This window comes from Lissotriton vulgaris, chromosome 7 (genome assembly GCF_964263255.1).
Source record: "Lissotriton vulgaris chromosome 7, aLisVul1.2, whole genome shotgun sequence".
In the NCBI taxonomy this organism is placed as follows: Eukaryota; Metazoa; Chordata; class Amphibia; order Caudata; family Salamandridae; genus Lissotriton; species Lissotriton vulgaris.
The window spans coordinates 1699603393-1699626717 of NC_141695.1; the positions used below are offsets into that span (position 1 = coordinate 1699603393).

General features: G+C 46.3%; 1 protein-coding gene across 1 annotated transcript in view; it reads right to left on the reverse strand.

Annotated features, from left to right (window-relative positions):
* Positions 1-23325, reverse strand: part of TCFL5 (transcription factor like 5) — a 451726-nt gene that overhangs the window by 119762 nt on the left and 308639 nt on the right. The window lies entirely within an intron of this gene.

Here is a 23325-nt window from a genome sequence, read left to right on the forward strand (position 1 = left end):
GTTCCTGGTCAGCAAAACCTGGATGCGAAGGCGTGGCATTTTCTGTTTTGATCGTCTGCAAAGAGGTCGATGAAAGGATGACCCCATTGATGAAAAATGTCCGCTACCACTTCGTTGTTGAGCACCCAGTCTTCTTGATCTTCAAAGTGACGACTGAGGGAGTCTGCTCGCACGTTCTGTTCTCCCGGCAAATGCACTGCCGTGATCAATAGGTTCCTGGCTAGCAGCCAGTGCCAGATCGCCTGGGATTCGAGAGACAGAGGGCGAGTTCCACCTTGTTTGTTCAAATAATACATGGTGGTTGTATTGTCCGTTTGTACTAGGGTTGATCCGGACTGAATTGACGGCTGAAAAGCCTTGAGGGCTAAATGAACCGCCCGCAGTTCCAGCCTATTGATATAATACGTCTGCTCTCTGTTGGTCCTTCTGCCCTGAGTTTGCTCCCCAACCCAGAAGCAATGCATTCGTGATCAGGGATTGTTATAGCAGTGGTTGATGAAAAGGGATTTCCACCAGAAGGTTCTGTGGTTGTAGCCACCAGAGAATGGACTTCTTTGCTGTAGGAGAGAGGAGAATCCGGTCGTTCCACTGACCCGAGGATTAATTCCATTTGTCCTCGAGATCTTGCTGTAACGGTCTCATCCTCAATCTGGCGTTGGGTATGAGAAAAATGCAAGAGGCCATCGACCCCAGCAGAGAAGCCATCTGTCTAACTGATGGCTTATGAGCTTGAAGGAGGATGTTGCCTTTGTCTCTCATTGATGACAATCTATCCTCCAAAGGAAACACTTTTACGAGGTCGGAGTTTAGATTGGCGCCCAGATAGTGGAGTGATGGGGTCGGTGGAAGAACCGATTTGTCCAGGTTGACAAATAAGCGTTGAAGGAGATCAAGGCAGATGTGAAGGTGTTCCTGCGCAATTTGAAGAGATGATCCCTTCAACAGCGAGTCGTCCAGGTATAGATACACGAACAGGCCTTGGCGATGTAATGCTTCCGCTACTACTGCCATAAATTTCGTGAATACCCTCTGAGCTGATTTTAGGCCGAAGGGTAAGACCTTGAATTGGTAATGTTTTGTTCCCACCATGAACCGCAAGAACTTGCGATGACGTGTGTGATTGGAATGTGGAAGTACGCATCTTGGAGGTCCACCGAACACATCCAATTGCCTTTCTTCAGATGTGGGAATATTTGATGAAGCGCCAACATACGAAACTTCTCCTTTTTGATGAACTTGTTCAGAGAACGTAGATCTAGAATTGGTCTGAACTTGTTCGGCTGGTCTTTTTCTGAACAAGAAAGTATCTTGAGTAAACTCCCTTTCCTCTCTGTGCAGGAGGGACCTATTCTATTGCTAGTTTCTCGAGAGGGGTCGACACTTCCCGACGCAGGAGTTCCAGATGTAGGTGACAAGAGTTTACCAGAAGAATGTCTCTTGGGGACGAACAAAAGCTTAGTGTGTACCCACTTTTTTAGAATACTCAGCACCCACTGATCTTTGGTTATATTGCGCCACTCTTGAATGTAACTTGAGATACTTCCTCCCACATGGAGTGTGCAACGGTGCTAGAGGAAGCAGAAACTCGTTGCTTCCCTGGAGTTTTTGTTGCAGAGAAGGTCTGCTGTTGATGTCCTCTAACTTCATCTCGAGGAACGACGGCCTTGGTGCTGAGACTTGCCCTGTTCGCTTTGCGTCCATTGAGGGGTTTGAACCCTCTGTTGGTAATTTTTCCGATTGTAGGGCCTGTATCGCCTTCTAAACTCCTTTTTCTTCTCGAGGCCCACAGCCTTTAAGGTGTCCAACTCAGCTTTCATCCTGGCCATTTCTTCGTCTGTGTTTGCACCAAACAGTGAAGTGCCAGAAAACAGGAGATTCAGGATGCGCTGTTGTGCCTCTGGTTTTAAAGCTGTGAGGTGCAACCAGGAAGATCTTTGTGCACATATGCCATGTGCATAAGAGTGAGCAGCCAGAGATGCACCATCTGCTGCAGTGCTGATTACCTGGTTGGTCACCAGAGCACCTTTCTGTAGGATCTCAGAGAAATCCTGTAGATCCTCCTTTGGGAGTTTTTCCTTGAAACGCTCCAGTGAATCCCATAAGGACCTGTCATAATGGCCCAGCTGAGCCGCAGCGTTGGACACTTGAAGAGAAGACACTGCAGAGCCACAAGCCTTCCGTCCCCAAGAATCTTGCACTCTTCTCTCTTTATCCGGAGGAGCCAAGGAGGAAGATGCAACTGCGTGTATCTTCTTTGCTGCTGCAATAATGACAGAGTCTGGAGGTGAATCCGATTTGAGGAAAAGAGGATCTGATGCAGCTTGTTTACATTGTTTTAGGATCCAAGCTGGAGCTGCTTTAGCTGAAGATGGAACGAGGAAGATGTCCATTACCGGCTCGATGATACCAGGGATCAAAGGAAGCAATGGCCTAGCCGCAGACCTTTGTTGGAGGGTCCCGAAAATGATGGATGTGGTTGTCTGAGGAGTTGACATGGTGATGCTTAGCTTTTGAGCTCTTCTGGTGAGAACATCATGAAAGGTGTTCACATCATCAATAGGCGACACTCTGGAAGGAGGACTATCCATCAGGGTAGGTGAGTAATCCCTTTTGGATGAGTGTGTCGAAGAGGAAGACCAAGATGGTGTACGCCGCCTCTTGCGATGCCCCTGAGTCGACCTGCGTTCAGAGTATCTCCCTCGGTGTTCTATGGTCCGAGTGGAGGGTGACCTGTCCACTTCCTGCACGAGAAGTTGCAATGGTGATCTGTGCAGCGGACTGGAATAGTCCGTAGGCCACTGAGCACGACCTGCGAATACTGCCTGCCAATGATGGAGAGGCTGGAGCCATCTGGGAGAGAGATGGATGGAAGGAGATCGCTGTGCCCTTGGAGAACCTCTTGGCGGTGACCTTATAGGCTCCTGAGAATGAACAGAAGCACTGGGTGATGACGCAATCCTCTGGGGCGAGCTCCAAATAGAGTGAGAGGACTCCTTGCGGCTTCTGGAGTGTGATCGGTGTCTTGATGAGCGATGTGACGACGATAGGGAGTGTCTCGTGTCACCATCACAGGTAAGTCCTGAGAACCTGATCGTCTCCTCAATGTCGATTTTTTAGTGTGCTTCGATGTTGTATGGTGTGACGTCGAATGTCTGGAGCCCATAGACCTCGCCTTCGACGTTGAGCATGCAGGGGACCTCAACGATGAGCGGGTGGACGGAGAAATCCTTCTCAACTTCGATCTTTCTCTCGAAGCTGACCATCTCCTAGAGTCGAGATCAGGGCACTTCTCGTCGTCGACGGAGACGGCCGTCTCAACGTCGAACGACGTTTGGTATATCTCACTCTTGGTCTCGACGTTGAATCCCTCGCCGTTGGTGAGGATGGAGCCTTTGACGTCGAACGCCGCTTGGACGACAACGGAGGCAATGTCAAAGCCCAGCTCACCTGAGTTTCTGTTCAGTTCTGATGGAGGTTGAAGACAGTCCGACCCCACCCTGAAACTGCTTGTTCCAGCACACTAGTTTTAAAACAGTGCACTAAGAACCAGAAGCTCAAGGGAAGTGGATAAAATAAAAAAAGAGAGACAACACCGTTCTTGCGCTTCCACTGTAGAAGAGCTGCTAAAATCTGCGTCCCTCTCTGACTTCTGTAGAAACTGGTGCCTAATTAAACATAAACAAAGAACAGATAAGTGCAACCTATCCCTATATGTGTTCCTGACTAAACCTTAATCTTATTAGAAACTCTCTTCTAAAAGTACCTCTTGGATCCTGGTCTCAAGCCTCCAGGTTTGGAATGTGTTACTGTTCTGGGATGTGCTTTCTATTACTGTAAAACTTCTGTGAAATCAAACGAATATCATTATCAGAATTACCAACGTCTAACATTCACCTTAATATAACTAAAGCCTAAATTCTTAATAGCAAACTCACTTTTCACACATTTCCAGACTTTTTATAAAACAAATACTGTACTTTTACATCAAAATACAGCAAGTAATATGTGCAAGTCCTTGTTTTACTGTTTGCCTTGCTGTCAATGGTTTCCTCTGTTCGATTCTTAAAAAAGTTCCATGTTAAACAATGTTTATTTCACAAAGTTCCCCAAAGTATTCTTGTAACAAAGGGTTTGCACCACAAAGTTCGTGGGAGATATCTTGTTCCAAATTGTCTTTACATGAATCCAGAAATCGCCGACAAAGTTCTTTCAGGTAATAAAAGGTTTTGCACTTACTTGTTGCTGAAAAGGGATTCTGATCAGTCTAACCTTGACCTCTTTCTCTTTTGCAGGTCGATTGCAGTGGACAGAAGAGGGGCTGAGGCAAGAAGTAGCCGGAAACCAGAAGAAGGAAGAGCCAGAAGCCGCGCCCGTTGAAGTTAAGGAAGGTCTGGAGAGAGCAGGAGTGCCAGCGCCGAAGGATCTGTTCTCAGGTAAGTGGGAGGTAGACGAGCACAAGCACTGGGTGAGGCTCAGGGGCTGCCTTTTATAGACAGGGCTGGGTGTGGTTCGAAGAACTGGGTGTGGTTCTCATAAGCAGGTGTGCAGAGCTTCAGTTATTATGCTAATGAGTTGAAGTAACACATGGCATAGGGAGGAGTGCTCTAAATAAGCCTTGGTGAAAGCAAGGTCCAATGTGCAAACAAGACAGCAATGTCCAAACTTGTGAATACATTGAGCAACATACTCAGAAGTTATAGGGAGGGGCTGAGATAACAAGAAAGGCTTTCAGTAGTATGTTTAAAGAGAGCTATTACAGAGACCACTAGTGCAATGAGAGGGGGCATGCTCTTTGCTCTGCACAAACCCTAACAGGCGATGAGTGCCTAGCCTCAGGTGACGAGGCGGGTCTCAACGTTGACCGCGCCTGGTTGACGGCAACAGAGACATCTGCTTCGAACGCCGATCACCGGTAACCCTGCGATGGCGGAGCCTGACTCGAGATCAAATAAACGGCGACAACGGAGATCTACTTCTCGATGTTGGGCGAGCCCACACCAACAGAGATTGACTCCTCTACGCAGATAATCGCCGGGTTGACGAAGGCATAGGATCCGACGTACCTGTGCTCTTCGTCGACAAACCGTGTTGTCTCGACGGCGAGCTCGCCGTCGAAGGTCTTCTCGTCAACGTTTTCGTTGCCGATGAAGGGATTTGAGGCACTGAGCCCGACGCCGATATAGAGCACACTGGAACCTTACTTGTAGATGGAGTGGTGGCTCTCTCATTCCTCTTCTTCATCGGAGACCTGCCTGTAGAAGGATATTTTCTCTTCTCAGCTTGCCCCTAGAGCCAAATTCTCTTCCTGTCCTTCAAATAAGCATGGGCGGAAAATCCGTTTCGCTCGCGGATTTTCGGTAAATTCGCAATCCGCGAGATTCGCGAATCTCCCGCAAAATCCGCAAATCCGCGAGCAGCGGATTTTGCTCGCACTGCTCGCACTGTTCGCGTGAGTTCGCGGCTTCCCAGTACAACTTCGCGCCCCGCGAATAAGTGCAAAATTGCAGAAATACGATCTTAGCAAAACTGAAACTACTTACCAGGTTCAAAAGTTCAGGCTCATCATTAGTAGCCATTTCCTGTAGTGCTTCCTGAGGGGCCCCTCCAGAGTTCAGTTGCCAGTTGCAACTAATATGTGACCCTGCTCTGAACCTCAGAATAGTTACACATATGCCACAAAGGTCCTGAATTACAGCTAAGGGAGACAAGCAGGAGCCAGGCTGGAAGTTCAAATCCATTAATCAGCCCCTAATTCATTATTGTCAGTTGGGGCAGGGCAGGTGTTGTAACTAATTTTGCAACAATGAAAGCACTTAGCAAGTACAAAAGATCACTAATCAGGAAGCACTAAGGAAGCAGGTGCCAGCTAAAAAAATATTCTGTGACACATTAATCAGCCCCAAATTAATTCAGGTCACTTGAGGCAGGGAAGGTGTGCTTGCGTTGCCACAATAATGTACACTGACTGGACAACCAGAGGGTGCTGTGATGAAACAGAGGGTGGCATGGGTGGGCCAGAGGGTGGCATGAGTAGTCAGAGAGTGGCAGTGGTGACAGAGAGTGGCAGTGATGAAGAAGAGTGTCCCAAACAGGCTGGACACGTAGAAACAACAAGTTCGCGAAACTTGCGACCCGACAGGTAAGTTCGCAATTTGCGAAAGTGTACAAAACCCTCGCAAACTGGCAGAAACCCGCGCAAACACAAAAAAAAATCCGCAAATTCGCGAGAATTCGCGGATTGCGAGTTCGCAAATCCGAAAAATTCGCGAACGCGAGATTCGCAAAATTCGCCCATGCTTACCTTCAAAGCTCTCTTGTACAGCAGCTGGCAGGTTTTAGGATTATGTTCAGGAGGAAGGATTAGAATACGGACAGGATGGGAGTCTGTTTAAGCCTTCTTCTTACCACAGGAAGGGAAAGGGTAAAAAAAGAGAGCATTTTTGACTAAAGAACAATACCCAACTCTCTAAAAAACACAGTAAAGGAATACTCCAACATCAAAAAGACGTCAAAGTAAAAGGGATTTGACAAAAAAATAGAAGTATTTTCTGACAGAAATCAGAAAAAAACTAGAGCTGAATTAACCATGGTCCTGACAGAAGGAGCCAGAAAGAACAACTCACCTAACTTTCACCCCTTAGGCATGATGGCTGCCTTCTGAGTGTTTCGGTGAGTTAGCTTTTCAGCTTTCTACACTAATGTTTCTACAATGCAGCCTATGTGCTGACAATGTGTTTTTCATTCTTCCTTGCAGGATTGTGATTTCTGCTGTCTATTAAAGTATTTTTCAAATGCTATCTTTCTCCCTGCTTTATTGGAATGCATTGATGTACAAAAGAATTTCTTGCAACATTGCTCATAGTAACTATGGAAGGCTGCATTGTGTTTTTTATTTGATATGTATATATATATATATATATATATTTTTTTTTTCTTCTTCTCAAAACCGCTCCTGGTACAGACGATCCTTCACTCGGAACAAAGAACCAGAGCCGAGGCCCAAATAGTGCTCAGTGCGATTTTATTGGCACACAAGGAAAACACCCAACGCGTTTCGAAGTTCCTTCACTTCTTTCTCACGGGTGAGGTTTGTTTCGCGGCCCTTCTTTTTTACAGGTACAGGGTTTTTGTCACGTGCACGTGGTACATAGACACAGAAAAGTTACATTGTTGCCACTTTTTGTTCGTGTTGAAACAAAAAAATGTTGAAAGGATGTGCGAAATGCAGATACAATCACAGTAAAGCTATACATAAAGTTTTACATGTTGGTCTCACATATAGCAGTCCGTTTATCATTGTTTGATAAAATAATGAAACAGCCTAAAAAAATGCAAAAAGCGTTTTTTTAAAGTTCGTTGATAAAGCCCAAGTGGGCAAGTGGCACAACTGAAGTTACAAACAAACAAGTGTTTAACCATAGGCATTTGTTGCAACACGACGCATTCAAAATTCACATAGTGCTCAAACGAGCTACAAAATACTGCATAATTCTACGAGATACCGCCCAAGTGGGCATACATCTTCTAATCTGCACAAGACTTCCTCTCTTGTTATCTGAAATTAAAAGAACAAAAGGCCACATTTACTGTCCATATCCAAATTCATCACTACTCATTATTAAAAACCATTAAAACTCAAAGAATGAAATTCCATGAAGAGACAGCCTACTACAAATTACATCTAACTTTTAGTTATGCAAGTGAACCGCCAGTTCCTCGTCCAAATTATGGCCTGCAGGGTGTGTAGTGTTATACTTAATAATGAATCTCGATTCAAGTTTTCTCAATTCCAACATTCTGTTGTCTCCCCTTTCCCGGTATGCAATACAATCAAGTACATAGAATTTTAGTAAATTTTGATTTTGATTATGTTCCGCTGCAAAATGGCGTGCAATCGGATATTGTTGGTTGACATTTTTGATGGCTCTCAAGTACTCCAATACTCTGAGTTTGGCTTTTTTAATAGTGCTCCCTATGTAAAACCTATTGCTGGGCACTGTAACGCATATACAGCGTATTCTGTGTTACAACCCACATGCTTCATTATTTTATGGGGTGCCTGATCTCCAGAGATTTTCAGATTTTTGCAATTTGTGCTATTCTTGCACGCTTTACATTTTTTGCAAACAAAAAATCCCTGTATCTGATTAGTTTTAACCTCTTCTTTGATCAGAGCTGTACTGAGTGTGTCTTTCAATGATTTAGCTTTTCTAAAAGTTAAAGAAGGATTTTCACTCATAGCCTCAGTCAAATCTTTATCCAATTTTAGAATATTCCAGAATTTTTTTAAACTCCTCCTGACTTCCCATGATTGACAGTTGTAGTCTGTGATGAATCTTATTTGTTCTTTATGTTCTCGCTGTTGGGGATAAGCAAATCATTTCTCACCATCTGATCTACTTTTACCTCCGCCTGTTTGATCACACTTTTGCTGTATCCTCTTTCAAAGAATATTTGGGTCATTATTCTTTTTTCTTTCTCATAGCCCAACTGTGAACTACAATTGCGTTTAGCTCTTATTAGTTCACCCAGAGGAATACTGCGGATTAAATTGGTCGGATGACAGCTCCCTGCATGAAGCAGGCTATTACCAGCTGTTTGTTTGCGAAAGAGGACACTTGTCAATACATTATCTACTACTTCTAATCTGAAATCAAGAAAGTCAAGCCTTGTTCTATCCATGTGACTTGTAAATTGTGGATTTAATGAGTTATCGTTAAGGATGGTTTCGAATTTCCTTGCCTGCTCCTCTGAGCCATTCCAGATGCAAAAAATTTCGTCAATGTATCGGACCCAGAGGACGACGTGGTCACTGAAGTGGGGGATGTTATTCACCACATGCTTCTCCCACCAGCCCAGGTATAGACCTGCGAAACTGGGGGCAAAGCAAGTTCCCATCGCCGTCCCCTGGGTTTGCCTGTACAATTGTTTGTGGAAGATGAAATATGTTTTTTTAGACATATCAATATCATGTCAAGAATCATGTTGGTATGCATCAGAAATGAGTGACCTGCCCTTAAGGAAATATTTACATGCATCGATTCCCAAATCTTGTGGTATGCATGTATACAAACCTATTACATCATAACTTAGTAACAAGTAATTGGAGTCCCACGTTATCTCATTAATGATTCTCAGAAAATCCGACGTGTCCCTTACAAAGGATGGTAGCGACTGGACAAAGGGCTGCAAAAAATAGTCAATGTACCTAGACGTGTTTTCTAAAAGACTACCTGTAGACGATACTATCGGTCTCCCAGGTGGGACTTCAAGGTTCTTATGCAATTTTGTTAGTAGGTATAATGCAGGGATTTGTGGTTGTTTGCATAAAAGATAATTGTACTTCTTATCTTCTAGAATTCCCTGATCCCTCCAATCAATAAGCTTCCCAAAGTATTCCTGTTTGGCTTCGTCATACTCTTGTCTAGTTGCAATAGTGTATTTGTCCTTGTCCCCCAACTGCCTCAATCCTTCAGTTAGGTACATAACAACATCAGCAAATCCTTCCAACTCTCTCAAAGCCTGAAATTGTATTTTGATTAGATTCAAGTTAAGCTTAGGTTTACGTTTTTCAAATTTTCTTAATTCACTAATCATTCCAGTTTCAAAGCACTCAATACTGCTGTTCGCAATCTGTGGAACGAAGACCGACATAGGCCTAAAGCCACTTGCGCTACTCAAACCGATATTTATATCTGTGTTTATTCGGTTTAAACAAGGATCATCTATAAATCCAGCATAGTCCGCCAATTCATGTACAGTATGTAAAGTTTCAATGTAATTTACTGTAAATGGGCTTGCTTTCTCTTTAGCTATGTTATTTTTTAACCTTGGTTTGGTAGCAAACCATTTTCTTAATTTCAGCTTTCTCGTAAAACGGAACAAATCAATGCGTGCATTGGTGAAGTTAAATTTAGCTGAAGGGCACAATGACAAGCCCCGTGACAAAACCTCTAGCTGTTTTGAAGATAAAATATGTTTGGAAAGATTTACCACCGTCATGTCGTTCTTCATTTCTGTGCTTTTTTGCCCCTTGTATAAACTCCCACTGGGCTTGTTGTACTGGTTACGGCTTTGCCTCCTCTTGCTCTTTTGCCTCCTCTGCCTCCTCGTCCACGACCTCTTGGGGGGGTTCCTGTTTGGCGTCCCATCGCCATCAAGGCAAATTCATTTAAAATTCGGTCTTTTACATTGAGTGGTTCAGCTTGTTCAGAAACATCACTCTTCGAAGTGTCACTATCATTCATTTCTGGGGGTGCTGCTCCGTCATCCACTTTTTCTTGTTGTATGACTTGTTTAGTGGCACCCACCCCTTGTGTTTTGGGTTTCTTTTTTGTTTAGATGTTTCGACAAAGCTCTCCACTTGTTGAAGAACCACCTTCTCACAGATTTTCGTGAGTGCTGGTAAAAGGGAAATGGGTTGGTAATTCCCAGGACCCGACACATCCAGTCCTGGTTTTTTCAGAAGCGGCAGAAGTTTGGCTTGTTTCCAAACCTGGGGAACCACGCCTGCAGCCAGGGAGAGATTCACTATCTGCGTGATCTCACTGCAGACTGTTACCGCCACCTCCGAAAGCGCCCGGGCAGGGCAGGGGTCGGCTGGAGAGCCAGATTTTAGAGACTGGAGGAGATGGAGAACATCACCCTCCGCAATTTGTGCGAAGGTTGTAAGTTGTTGTCCAGAGGATAAGAGAGAGGACGACCAGAGGCCAGCTGCAGAGCAGTCGGTAGGAAGAGCCGCTAAAAGGCCCTGCTGTATCCTCGCTATTTTGGTAATGAAAAAGGTGGACAACTCCTCGCACCATTGTGCAGAGGACGGGAGGGACACAGCTTCCGCGACAGGGGACACAAATCTTTTAACAATGGCAAAGATCTCTCTGCTGTTGTTATCAGCTTTGTTAATGCGTCCTGCATAATAATTCCCCTTAGCTACCCTAATGGCTGCATAGTAGTCTTTTTGGGCGAGCCGTAGGGCGGATTTAGCCTCAGAGCTGTACCCACACCTCCACGTTCGTTCTAATTTTTTGCACCCCAGTTTCATCTCTCTCAATTCAGGGGAGAACCAGGGTTGGGAGGGAGAGCGTCTGGCTCTGGTCAGCATGGTTTGCTTAGTAGAGGCTGTCGTCGCCTGTCGTACCCACTCATTAAACTCGCAGACCGCCTCGTCCAGACACAACTTAGATTGTGGGCGAGTATTAGACAGAGCCTGTCTAAACGCGGGAAGGTTAATTTTTTGAGAATGGCATGTAGAGGGTGGGGGACTGGGCTCTGCCATCTCCCAACTAAACCTAACCAAATCGTGGTCAGACCAGGTTGTTTTTTCAACAATCACAGACTGAATGGGGAAATTTGCGCACACCAGGTCAAGTAGATGACCACCCGCATGCGTCGGACCAGTGACCCATTGTTTGAGCTGGGCAAGCTCAAGAATTTCCCCAAGCCTGCGGGCTTCAGGGGAATCGGGAACATCCATATGAATATTTAGGTCGCCGACCAGAAGAAACTTAGGAAATCCTAAGGCCCGCAGCACTATATATTCTTCTAGGGAGTCCAAGAATTGGGTGGCCTGGCCCGGGGGCCTGTAGATCAGAGATCCACCTAAGGTAAAGTGGGGGGAAGTTTTGAAGGAGAAGTGAAGAACCTCACCCCCTACACTCACAGTCTGAGGCTCAGATTCAAAACTCCATCCCTCCTTAAACACAACTGCTAATCCACCCCCTCTACCCAGGGGACGATCTACTCTAACTATCTTGAACCCCCTGGGGACCGCAAGTTCCACGCTGGGAGCGGAAGTACTAGTCATCCATGTCTCCGTGAGGAACAGCAGCTCCAGTTGGCCGTCCACTAGTAGTTCAAAGATATCAGCGGCATGCTTAACCGCAGATCTAGCATTGATCAGTCCCGCCCTAATGTTGGTAGTGGTGGCGTTATTGACTGAACGTGGGGGGGGGGGGGGGGGGGGGGAGGGTTGGGGATAGAATCCACAAGTAGTGCACTTGCCCAGAACACAGGCTAGATCTGCACGTGTACATGGCAGACCCTTAGCGGGAGGAGCAAGTCTCAGAAGATCTTGGCGCGAGTATTGTCGTATCTCTGAACTGGCCATCACCAGAGGAAGCCGAGCAGAGTGGCTGGCCCTGGGCCCGTCCGAGGCACGGACGGGCACAGACGGGCCCTCCTTTGGCGCTCCTTCGGCGCGCAGACGGCGCGCCCGCTGCGCGCGACCGCTGCGCGTCCTAGGGGGCATCCCCATTTGACGCCCAAGCCCCTCCCCGAGCTGGAGCGCTAACTCCGTTCCAGTAGGGGTCCGGGACACCCAAGATGGCGCCTAACCTGTCCCTCCACAAAATCGGCACAGGCAAGCCGCGGTGGACCGGGGACCAGGGGGACCAGGAAGCAGCAATGAGGTATGATTATTAAAATGGCAAACAGTTTAAAAACTCCACACAATTCATCAATCGATTGGGTCAGTGAAAACGGAAACGTTTTTTTTTAAGAAGGTTTAAAAAGCATTGAAAGCGCCAGCAGCGATCGTGCTATGCAGAAAAGCAGAGCAGAAGAGAATCACTCGCAGTCTGCTCGCCTTAGTTTTCCCAGCGCTGTCACAAGGCGCTGCCACCACCTCGCTCAAACGCCTACTGTACATGAACTTGCGGACTATGCTGGATTTATAGATGATCCTTTTTTAAACCTAGTAAACACAGATATAAATATCGGTTTGAGTAGCGCAAGTGGCTTTAGGCCTATGTCGGTCTTCATTCCACAGATTGCGAACAGCAGTATTGAGTGCTTTGAAACTGGAATGATTGGTGTATTAAGAAAAATTGAAAAACGTAAACCTAAGCTTAACTTGAATCTAAACAAAATGCAATTTCAGGCTTTGAGAGAGTTGGAAGGATTTGCTGATGTTGTTATCAAAAACTCCGACAAAGGGGGTAATGTTGTAGTGTGGCCTTTGAGTATGTACCTAACTGAAGGATTGAGGCAGTTGGGGGACAAGGACAAATACACTATTGCAACTAGACAAGAGTATGACGAAGCCAAACAGGAATACTTTGGGAAGCTTATTGATTGGATGGGTCAGGGAATTCTAGAAGATGAGGAGTACAATTATCTTTTATGCAAACATCCACAAATCCCTGCATTATACCTACTACCAAAATTGCATAGGAACCTTGATGTCCCACCTGGGAGACCAATAGTATCTTCAACAGGTAGTCTTTTAGAAAACACGTCTAGGTACATTGACTATTTTTTTGCAGCCCTTTGTCCAGTCGCTACCATCCTTTGTAAGGGACACGTCGGATTTTCTAAGAATCATTAATGAGATAACGTGGGACTTCAATTACTTGTTACTAAGTTATGTAAATGTAAATGTATTGCGACTTATATAGCGCACGTATCACCCGAAGGCATCAAGGCGCTTGCCTCGGGAACCCGTCCTGGCTTTTTCCCTGTGAGATAACCCCTACTGGGCATCCCCAAGGTGAAAGCCAAGCATCCCGCAGCGGGTGGGCCGCCGTAGTGGAGATTAAGCAAGCTATTGCCCAGAGTTGCAGCGTGGGACCCCATGATTAGAGTAGGCACCGAGGCGAGAATTATCGAGTCCGTGGACATCTTTGGGCTCAGGACCCTGCTGCGTCGGGAATTGAACCCTGGTCCCGGGCCAGACCTCTGCATCAGGGTCTGCCGCTCTAATCAGTGAGCCACACTCCTCCACGTTATGATGTAACAAGTTTGTATACATGCATACCACAAGATTTGGGAATTTATGCAGGTCACTCTCATTTCTGCGCATGTTACGGAAGATCTTCCGGTGGATCCCCACCGAGACCAGGAAGACGGTCACCCAGGCCCTCGTCACCAGCCGACTGGACTACGGCAATGCCCTCTACGCCGGAACCACCGCCAAGCTCCAGAAGAGACTCCAGCGGATCCAGAACGCCTCAGCCAGACTCATCCTCGACATCCCCCGAAGCAGCCACATCTCCGGACATCTGAGAGACCTGCACTGGCTCCCCGTCAACAAGAGAGTCACCTTCCGCCTCCTCACCCACGCACACAAAGCTCTACACGACCAAGGCCCGAGCTACCTCAACAACCGCCTCAACTTCTACGCTCCCAAACGCCACCTCCGATCGACCTACCACGCCCTCGCCGCCGTCCCCCGCATCCGAAGAGCGACAACAGGAGGAAGGTCCTTCTCCTACCTGGCCGCCAAGACCTGGAACACCCTCCCTCCCGACCTTCGCCTGACCCAAGACCACCTCTCCTTCAGGAAGAAACTCAAGACCTGGCTGTTCGAGCAGTAGCGGCACCCCCCCCCCCCCCCCCCCCCCCCCCAAGCGCCTTGAGACCCTCCGGGTAAGTAGTGCGCTCTATAAATGCCTTGATTGATTTCTGATGCATACCAACATGATTTTTGACATGATTTTGATATATCTAAAAAACTATTTTTTCATCTTCCACAAACAATTGTACAGGCAAACCCAGGGGACGGCGATGGGAACTTGCTTTGCCCCCAGTTTTGCAGGTCTATACCTTGGCTGGTGGGAGAAGCATTTGGTGAATAACATCTCCCACTTCAGTGACCACGTCGTCGTCCTCTGAGTCCGATACATTGACGACATTTTTTGCATCTGGAATGGCTCAGAGGAGCAGGCAAGGGAATTTGAAACCATCCTTAACGATAACTTATTAAATCTACAATTTACAAGTCACATGGATAGAACAGGGCTTGACTTTCTTGATGTCAGATTGGAAGTAGTAGATAATGTACTGACAAGTGTCCTTTCTCGCAAACAAACAGCTGGTAAGGATAAGTTACTTACCTGTAATCCTAGTTCTCTTCCAGGGGTATCCTCATCAAAGTCATAAGCACTGAATATTCCCGCCCATGTGCGGGACCCCGGAAACAATATAAAAATATATATGTAAAAAACACATATATCTCGCTCCACATATATGTATGTACATATATTATTTTTCTCACAACAATGCAGCTCCATAACTGAGGGTAAAAACAATGTAAACACATATACATGCACTGCAATTATTTAGGAAGCAAAAGAAAGCCAACACATTAGGTCAAATAATCTTTGAACTTTGTGTTTTAATGAGTAAACCACTCATAAATCCTGAACATTGCTTATAAATAGACATTGTTAGCCCTCAGGCTGCATTGTAAAAACAATAGCATAGAAAATGAAAACATTTTCAACAAAAACTGGCACCGTGCCTTTAAGGCAGCCATGACCCCAGGCTTCCCATCATGCCTCAGGGGTGACAGTTAGGTCAGTTGTTCTTTGCATAACCCTGAAGACAGGGCTCAACCACAAGATTGAAAAACAGTACCAAATCTCATTTACCTGGGGAGGCGGGTGGGTTGCTTATAACTTTGATGAGGATACCCCTGGAAGAGAACTAGGATTACAGGTAAGTAACTTATCCTTCTCTTCCAGGGGATCCTCATCAATAGTCATAAGCACTGAATAGAATAGCAAGACCATCAACCACCTGCAGGTAAATGAGAAGTACATGACCCAACCAAATTATAACAGCCAAATCCTCAGCTGTTAAACAGATTCCTCAGGGAGGCCTGGCCCACCTGGGTATCTGCTTTCGTGTCAGAATCTAGACAGTAATGTCTAGTAAATGTATGGACGGACCTCCAGGTCGCCGCTTTACAAATCTCAGACATGGGCACATCATGCAGGTAAGCTGCCGTGGCTGCTCTACCTCTAGTGGAATGCGCCTTAGGAGTACCCCCTAAAGGTTTCTGCCCCAATTGGTAAGCAGGCTTGATACACGAAACGATCCACCTGGAGATAGAACGTTTCGAGGCAGCATGACCTGTTCTGATCGATCCGTAGTTAACAAACAATTGATCAGAATGTCGAATAGACTTGGACCTGTCCAGATAGAACTTTAAAACCCTTTTCAGGTCCAAAGAGTGTAACGCCCTCTCAGCTGGTGTAGAGGGATTAGGAAAGAAAGTGGGTAAAGAGATAGACTGATTGACATGAAAATCTGATACCACTTTCGGCAGGAAAGAAGGATGCGTTCTAAGCACCACTCTGTTCAAATGAAAAACTGTATACGGTTCTTTAGTACAGAGAGCCTGAATTTCGCTCACCCTATGGGCTGACGTAATCGTTACCAAAAAAGCCGCTTTCCAGGAAATATGCTGCAAAGTAGCTTTATGAATGGGCTCAAAAGGAGGGCCCATCAATTTTGATAGGACTAGGTTCAGCTCCCAGGGCGGAGCAGGAGGCCGTACAGGAGGGTACACCTTTTTCAGACCTTGCAGGAAATCTTTTACTGCTGGAAGCCGAAAAAAAGAAGTTTGTGAAGGTGATTGCCTGTAAGCTGTAATAGCGGCTAAATGCACCTTAATGGAGTTAAACTTCAAACCTGCTTTAGTCAGGTACAACAGGTATGGGAGAACTGCTTCTTCCTGACTCTTTACCGGATTGTGACCATTCTGCATGCACCACATATAGAATCTCTTCCACTTGCATGCATAAGAATGTCTTGTGAAAGGACGTCGTGCTTCTTTCAGAATGGACATGCAGTCCTGTGGCAGTCCTAGATGGCCGTATTGAATGACCTCAGGAGCCATGCTGCCAAGTTCAGTGACGGAAGGTTGGGATGGTGAATCCTCCCGTTCATCTTCAATAACAGGTCCTGCCTGCATGGAAGCCTCTTGTGAGGAGACACTGATAGGTGAAGTAGGTCCGTGTACCACCATTGCCTCGGCCAGTCGGGGGCAATCAGGATCATTGTTGTGCACGAGTTGATCAGCTTGCTCACCACCTTCGGGATCAGCGGAAGGGGTGGAAAGGCGTACACAAACTGCCCTGACCAGTCGATTAAAAGAGCATTCCCTCTTGTTCCTGGTCGATAGAACCTGGAGGCGAAGCTTGGGCATTTGCTGTTTGCGTCGTCCGCGAAGAGATCTATGGAAGGACGACCCCATGACTGGAAAATGTCGTGCAGCACTTCGTCGTTGAGAACCCAGTCTTCTTTGTCTTCGAAATGCCGACTTAGTGCGTCCGCCCTCACGTTCTGCTCTCCTGGGAGATGGACTGCCTGAACAGACAACTTGCGAACCAGAAGCCAATGCCAGATGCGCTGAGCTTCCAGAGACAGTGTCCTTGAGCGAGTTCCTCCCTGCTTGTTCAAATAGTACATCGTGGTGGTGTTGTCCGTCTGTACTAGAACCATTTCCTCCTGAAGCGAGGGAAGGAACGCTTTGAGAGCCAGGTGAACCGCTCTCAATTCCAGCAAGTTGATGTGATATGTGCTTTCTTTGGAAGACCACAGACCCTGCACTTGTAGAGGACCCATGTGCGCCCCCCATCCTTGTAACGATGCGTCTGTGATGATCGTTTGTGTGGGAGGAGGTTGATGGAACAGAATCCCCACCAGCATGTTCTGTCTCTTCGTCCAACACTGGAGGGAAGATTGAGCTACCTCCGACAAAGTGATCTGATCGTCCCATCGATCTGAGTATTGTTCCCATTTGTCCTCCAGATCCTGCTGAAGAGGACGCATCCGAAGTCTGGCGTTCGGTACCAGGAAAATGCAGGAAGCCATCGACCCCAAGAGTGAGGCTATCTTCCGCACCTTCTGAGACCTGTGGTGAAGAATTGTCTGGCATTTGAGGGCTATCGAAAACTGTCTCTCCTCCGAAGGAAACACTTTTCCTACCTCGGAGTCTAGCAGAGCTCCTAGGAAGTGGATCTTCTGAGTGGGTTGAGAAACAGACTTGCTGTAGTTGACATGCAGCCCTAGACGCTGATACAGTTCTATGCATGTCTGGAATTGATTGCTTACGTTGTCTGGAGTTGGACCTTTCAACAGCCAATCGTCTAAGTATGGGTATACGAAGACTCCCCTGCGGCGCAGAGCTGCCGCCACCACTGCGACACACTTCGTGAACACCCTGGGAGCCGACTTCAACCCAAACGGAAGGACTTTGAACTGGTAGTGGGAAGTCCCCACCCGGAACAGAAGGAATCTCCTGTGATCGGGCCGTATTGGTATATGAAAGTACGCATCTTGAAGGTCCATCGAACACATCCAATCCCCCTTCCTGAGATGTGGATATATTTGGTGAAGCGCCAACATGCGAAACTTTTCTTTTCGTACATGCAGATTGAGTGTTCTCAAGTCCAGAATGGGCCTGTATTCTTCTTTTTGGCCCTTTTTTCTGACCAGAAAGTACCTCGAGTACACTCCTTTCCCCCTTTGGGACACCGGCACTCTCTCGATGGCTTCTTTTTCGAGGAGTGTAGCTACTTCCTTCTTTAACCTTTGTAGCTGGTGGCTTGATGTTGACATCGGGGAAACAGGTGGAGGTAGACGATGGAAACGAAGACAGTACCCATTCTGCAGCGTAGACAACACCCATTGATCTTTTGTGATGGCCTGCCACTCTGTCCTGTGATGCGCAATGCTTTCCCCCACTGGAGTGGGTAACGGCGCTGGGGGAAGTGAATACTCATTGCTTCTGCTGAGGTTTATTGAAGTTGTTGCCTTGGCGCTAATTTCCATTTCCTTTGGAATTGCCCTTGCCCTTGTATTGAGACTTTTGTTGGCTCTGCTGGTTCTGGCCTTTCTGCCAGTGAGGGGTTTGAACCCTCTGCTTCGAAGAACCCTTGTTGTTCGAACGGAATTTCTTCCTGAATTCCTTTTTCTTCTCAAGCCCCACGGCTTTGAGGGTGTCCAACTCAGTCTTCATGCGTTGCATCTCCTCATCCGCACTTGCTCCAAAAAGAGATGTGCCTGAAAAAGGAAGGTTTAGGATTCTAGCTTGAGCCTCTGGTTTCAATGCTGTGAGGCGTAACCAAGAGGTTCTCCTTGCTGTGATTCCATGTACATAGCCATGCGCAGCCAGCGTTGCCCCATCTGCCGCCGCTCCTATAATCTGATTGGAGACTTGACCGCCCTCCATCAGAACCTCCTCAAAATCCTTTCTATCTTCCTGAGGAAGTTTAGCAGCAAATCTCTGAAGTGAGTCCCACAGAGCTCTGTCATACCTGCCGAGCAGTGCTTCCGCATTGGAGACTTTGAGGAAAGAGGCTGAGGTGTTACAAACTCTTCTCCCCCATGAGTCTTGTACCTTGCTATCCTTATCCGGAGGTACCGCGGACGAGGAAGCTACCGCATTGGATTTTCTAGCCGCCGCAATGATTACTGAATCTGGCGGGGGATCAGCCTTGAGGAACAGAGGATCCTCCTCCGGAGGGCGATACTTTTTGAGAATCCTCGCTGGAACGGACTTCACCGTTGCCGGAGTGAGGAAGACTTCGTTCACAGGTTCCATTATACCCGGAACCAACGGCAACACGGTTTGGGTGCTGTTCTGTGTTGCAGGGTTTCAAATATGACAGTCGTCTTGATTTGTGGAGCTGTCATCAGTACTCCCAGCTTCAGGGCTCCCCTGCCCAAGATATCTTGGAACGAGAAAATATCTTCAGTTGGAGATACCCTCGAGCGTGGGCTGCTTGTAAGGGTCGGAGAGTAAGCTCTATGAGATCGGGTTCTCGAAGAACTTGAAGAGCTACGTGTCCTCTTGGACCTAGATCTTCTGCTTGAACGCGTTTTAGAACGAGAATGCTCTCTGTGATGAGAATGTCTCTTACTTGAATGCTTAGAACAAGACCGTTCTCTGCGGAGAAGAGGTTGGTCTCGATATCTTTTTAGGCGATCTGCCGTCTCCTTGTCTTTTGCCCAGTGGTGAAGAGGTCTATTCCACCTTGGGGAAAGATGAATAGAAGGAGATTTGTGGATGGGATCCTTCACTGGTGAACGTGACCCTGGAGGTCGATCCGTTCGATCCTGTTGCGATCTTGCAGGAGATTTGGACCTCTCCCTATTCGATGCGGAGCTTTGTCCATCCGAGTATCTGCCACTGCGAGATGATGAGGAAGATGAGGAAAGACTCACTAGAGATCCAGAGGAAGACCTCGACCGAGATCTCTCTTCTGCAATCCTCCGTCTCTTGGCAGGGGATTCTTGCACTGGAGATTGTTCCACCTCCGCAGCCGATGCTGAACCTGGAGAACCCAACTGTGGTCCTAGGACTTGAGCCTGGTCCAATGAGCCACTTTCCTTGTCCTGAACCACCTGTGTCAAAGGTGACGTCTCCTTTGATCTTGCAGGAGAAATGTTCTCTGGCTGCGAAGAGCTCCGTTCCCTGGATCTTTGCTGATCCATTGACGGTGGTCGTAACGACGTCGAGCGCCGAGCAGGCAGACGCTCTCTGGACGTCGACCGTGCTTTCTCTAACGTCGACCTCGGGTGGCGATGACTGTCCTTTGACGTTGAAGGTTGCCTGCTCGACGTCGATGGAGGCTGTTTCGACGCCGATCGCCGTTGTTTCGTCGGCGACTGGGCGTGCCTCAAGTCCGAATGACGCTTCGACGTTGAACGCTCTTGACCAGGCGTCGACGTTGGCTGCATCGACGTCGACCGATGATGTGTCGACAGAGGCTCCCTCGACGCCGAACGACCATGACCAGTCGTTGACGGAGGATGACTCGACGTCGAATGCCGATGGCCCGGCGTCGACGGAGAATGCCTCGACGTCATAGCATGACGATGCTGCTTCGACGTCATATGGCTCGCCGTCGAGCTCTTCCGCTTCGACGGTGACCTATCCCTCGACGCTGACTGTAGCGGAGGTACCTTAGATGTAGACGCTGAAGACATCTTCTTCGTCGCCGTCGACTGCTTCTCCAACGCCGATCCCGACGTCGAATGCGAACCAGTCGGGGCTTCTCTCGACGTCGACCGCGCCTTCCGACTTTTCTGCTTCTTGGGAGATCTTCCTCTCTCAGAAAGCCCATAAACTCGAATCCTCTCACGTTCCTTAAGAGTCCTGGAAGTTAAAACCTGGCAGTGTTCACAGGTTTTAGAGTAATGAGAATCTGGTAAGCACAGGATACAGACTGAATGAGTGTCAGTCTTGGCCATCTTCCTTCCACACGAAGGACATTTGTCAAAGAGAGATGGCATCTTTGACAGGAAAAACACCTTTTTTAAGCCTAAAAAAGGTTTAAGCAACACCCTATGTCAAAAAGACGTCGAGTGAAAGCAAAAAATTGTAGATTAGTTGAATATTTTTTGACAGAAAGTCAAAAAAGAAAGGAGCTGTATCACCAGGGTCCTGACTGAAGGAGCCGGAAAGAACAACTGACCTAACTGTCACCCCTGAGGCATGATGGGAAGCCTGGGGTCATGGCTGCCTTAAAGGCACGGTGCCAGTTTTTGTTGAAAATGGTTTCATTTTCTATGCTATTGTTTTTACAATGCAGCCTGAGGGCTAACAATGTCTATTTATAAGCAATTTTCAGGATTTATGAGTGGTTTACTCATTAAAACACAAAGTTCAAAGATGATTTGACCTAATGTGTTGGCTTTCTTTTGCTTCCTAAATAATTGCAGTGCATGTATATGTGTTTACATAGTTTTTACCCTCAGTTATGGAGCTGCATTGTTGTGAGAAAAATAATATATATACATACATATATGTGGAGCGAGATATATGTGTTTTTTACATATATATTTTTATATTGTTTCCGGGGTCCCGCACATGGGCGGGAATATTCAGTGCTTATGACTATTGATGAGGATCCCCTGGAAGAGAATAGCCTGCTTCATGCAGGGAGCTGTCATCCGACCAATTTAATCCGCAGTATTCCTCTGGGTGAACTAATAAGAGCTAAACACAATTGTATTTCACAGTTGAGCTATGAGAAAGAAAAAAGAATAATGACCCAAAGATTCTTTGAAAGAGGATACAGAAAAAGTGTGATCAAACAGGCGGAGGTAAAAGTAGATCAGATGGTGAGAAATTATTTGTTTATCCCCAAACAGCGGGAACATAAAGAACAAATAAGATTCATCACGGACTACAACTGTCAATCATGGGAAGTCAGGAGGAGTTTTAAAAAATTCTGGAATATTCTAAAATTGGATAAAGATTTGACTGAGGCTATGAGTGAAAATCCTTCTTTAACTTTTAGAAAAGCTAAATCATTGAAAGACACACTCAGTACAGCTCTGATCAAAGAAGAGGTTAAAACTAATCAGATACAGGGATTTTTTGTTTGCAAACAATGTAAAGCGTGCACAAATTGCAAAAATATGAAAATCTCTGGAGATCAGGCATCCCATAAAATAATGAAGCATGTGGGTTGTAACACAGAATACGCTGTATATGCTTTACAGTGCAGGTGCAATAAGGTTTACCTAGGGAGCACTATTAAAAAAGCCAAACTCAGAGTATTGGAGCACTTGAGAGCCATCAAAAATGTCAACCAACAATATCCGATTGCACGCCATTTTGCAGCGGAACATAATCAAAAACCAAATGTACTAAAATTCTATGTACTTGATTGTATTGCATACCGGGAAAGGGGAGGCAACAGAATGTTGGAATTGAGAAAACTTGAATTGAGATTCATTATTAAGTATAACACTACACACCCCGCAGGTCATAATTTGGACAAGGAACTGGCGGTTCACTTGCATAACTAAAAGTTAGATGTAATTTGTAGTAGGCTGTCTCTTCAAGGAATTTCATTCTTTGAATTTTAATGGTTTTTAATAATAAGTAGTGATGAATTTGGATATAGACAGTAAATGTTGCCTTTTGTTCTTTTAATTTCAGATAACAAGAGAGGAAGTCTTGTGTAGATTTGAAGATGTATGCCCACTTGGGCGGTATCTCGTAGAATTATGCAGCATTTTGTAGCTCGTTTGAGCACTATGTGAATTTTGAATGCGCCGTGTTGCAACAAATGCCTACGGTTAACCATTTATTTGTTTATAACTTGAGTTGTGCCACTTGCCCACTAGGGCTTTATCAACGAACTTAAAAAAACGCGTTTTGCTTTTTTTAAGGCTGTTTCATTATTTTATCAAACAATGATTAACGGAGTGCTATATGTGAGACCAACATGTCAAACTTTACGTATAGCTTTACTGTGATTGTATCTGCATTTCGCACATCTTTTCAAATTGTATTGTTTCAACACGAACAAAAAGTGGCAACAATGTAACTTTTCTGTGTATATGTATCACGTGCACGTAACAAAAACACTGTACCTTTAAGGAAGAATGGCCGCGAAACAAACCTCACCCGTGAGAAAGAAGTGAAGGAACTTTGAAACGCATTGGGTGTTTTCCTTGTGTGCCAATAAAATCGCACTGAGCACTATTTGGGCCTCGGCTCTGGTTCTTTGTTCCGAGTGAAGGATCGTCTGTACCAAGAGCGATTTTGAATATTTAGGGGTTGGCGACCCCGCCGAGTGC